A 2,253-nucleotide genomic window follows, 5' to 3' on the forward strand; every position below is an offset into this window, starting at 1 on the left:
GATTAGCTTATGTATCACTAGAAAGAGTTCCTTGAGGTCGACTCTATAGTACATTGGCAATTTGCCCTATTTGGTTCTCTGAGTCTTGATAGAAACCGCTTGGCTTTAGCACATAAGCCTCAACTCCTCCAATTCAGGTTTTTAATTAATAGATGGAGCAGGACCTCCATGAGATTGTTGTTGCATCTCATGTGGCTGAAACTGATGTCTTGGTGCAAACTGTTGTTGGAAACCAGGAGGATTGAATTGCTTGTTTCCAAACTGCTGGTATGGCTATTGTATTGCATTCTGATTGTTGCTCCAGCTGAAGTTTGGATGATTATGGTTGTTAGGATGGTATGTGGCAGGAACTGGCTGCTGCAGCCTTTGAAAGTTGCTCACAAACTGAGCTGATTCACAAGATATAGCATAATGCTCCGTCGCATGCGCACCTGCACACATCTCACAAACACAGGCTATCTGATTAACTCCATATTTGGAAAGATAATCGATTTTCATAGCTATCGCCTTTAGCTGAGCAGTGATAGCCGTAGCTGTATCCACCTCAAGAACTCCTGCTACCTTGCCCTGTGGCATTCTATGGGCTGGGTTCTAATATTCATTTATAGCCATCATCTCGATCAACTCATAAGCTTCCTCATAGCTTTTAGCCCATAGAGCTCCACCTGATGCTGCATCGAGCATAGGTCTTGAATGTGCTCCCAAACCATTATAAAAGCAATTGATCACCATCCAGTCAGGCATTCCATGATGAGGATATTTTCTCAGCATCTCCTTATAACGCTCCCAAGCTTCACATAGAGATTCCCCTAATTGCTGCACAAACTGAGTAAGAGCATTCCTGATTGCAGCTGTCTTTGCCATAGGGAAGAATTTAGTAAGGAATTTCTGAGTAAGATCCTCCCAAGTAGCAATAGAAATAGCTGGTAGAGAGTGTAACCAGCTCTTAGCTCTATCCCTCAGAGAGAATGGGAAAAGTCTCAGTTTCACAACATCTTCAGAGACATTGTTGAACTTGAAAGTGTCACAGATCTCAATGAAGTCCCTAATATGCATGCTAGGATCTTCTGTTAGGGCACCCCCAAACTGAACTGAGTTATGGATCATCTGGATCGCGCCAGGCTTGATCTCGAAGGTATTAGCCACGATGGCTGGCCTGAAAATGCTCGATTGAATGTCATTGATCTTTGGTTGAGAATACTCTTTCAACGCTTTTGTTGCTGCTTCTGGATCTCCCATTGTAATGATAACTTATTCTTCTTCACTTTCTTCTTCAACTTTATCAACTTCTTCAAGAACTTCTTCTTCCACTTCTTCAATAGTTTCCTTAAGAGATTTAGAACGTGTTCACATACACGCTCTCTCGAGTACCTGAAACACAAACAAGTTTACCGTGAAATTAAAAGAATCCGAGCCAGTGAACTTTAACGACCACTGATGTCAAGCACATAAACTAAAAATTAACACCGAGTCCCCGACAACGATGCCAAAAACTCGTTCGCACTAAAACACACGCGAAAACACATGCAAGCATACATGATCAAAGGTACTATAAGGTTTAAGCCAAGTTCGTTCCCACAGAGACTGGTTTAGGTTAAGTTCAGATTATGCACTTATGCAAAAATGTATGATTATCGTTCATAGCTAAGACAAGTAACAAGTTGGATTTGATTAACTACTTAAGAGATTATTGTAACGATCGAGAAATTACGCTTGTATTATATCTTAATAAAGATAATTTATGTGTAATATTACGTGATTAAAGGTGTTGAGTCATAAAACCCTAATTGCTATGTACTACGTGTTGTCTGCTTTGATCAGAATGTGTTTCGAGTATTTATCGAGTGTTTTATTATAAGTTATATGTTTTATATCAAAATCCGTACAGCTCAAACAGTGTTTTAAAAGCCCATATTTCAAACAAAATCATTGGCCCTATTTTGCCAAGTATGGCCTATACCACATCGATATTCTGAACATCTAGATGTTTTACAAATTTACCTTTTTCGCGAAAAACGACTTTTCCGGGCCCCTTCGGGTGTCAAAAGCACCACAAAAATTACATTTTTATTTTTATATGACCATGAAATTATCAAAAATCATTTTTCTTTGCATTTTTATATTATTCACAGTTTTTGGGAATTTTTGGCATATATTTTGTATTTATTGGATATATAAAAATTCATAATTAATACCCAAAAATTATAAAATTGAGGCCAAATAATTTTATTAGATGTGTAATTAGACCCTTAA

At 38.2% G+C, this 2,253-nt stretch overlaps 1 non-coding gene across 1 annotated transcript; it reads left to right on the top strand.

Annotated features, from left to right (window-relative positions):
• Window positions 1-742: 742 nt before the first annotated feature.
• Window positions 743-849, top strand: LOC141710077 (small nucleolar RNA R71). The gene has a single exon (XR_012570617.1). It is a non-coding gene; the product is annotated as a small nucleolar RNA R71 (small nucleolar RNA).
• Window positions 850-2,253: the final 1,404 nt, after the last annotated feature.

The sequence above is a fragment of the Apium graveolens genome, chromosome 2 (assembly GCF_009905375.1).
Source record: "Apium graveolens cultivar Ventura chromosome 2, ASM990537v1, whole genome shotgun sequence".
NCBI lineage: Eukaryota > Viridiplantae > Streptophyta > Magnoliopsida > Apiales > Apiaceae > Apium > Apium graveolens.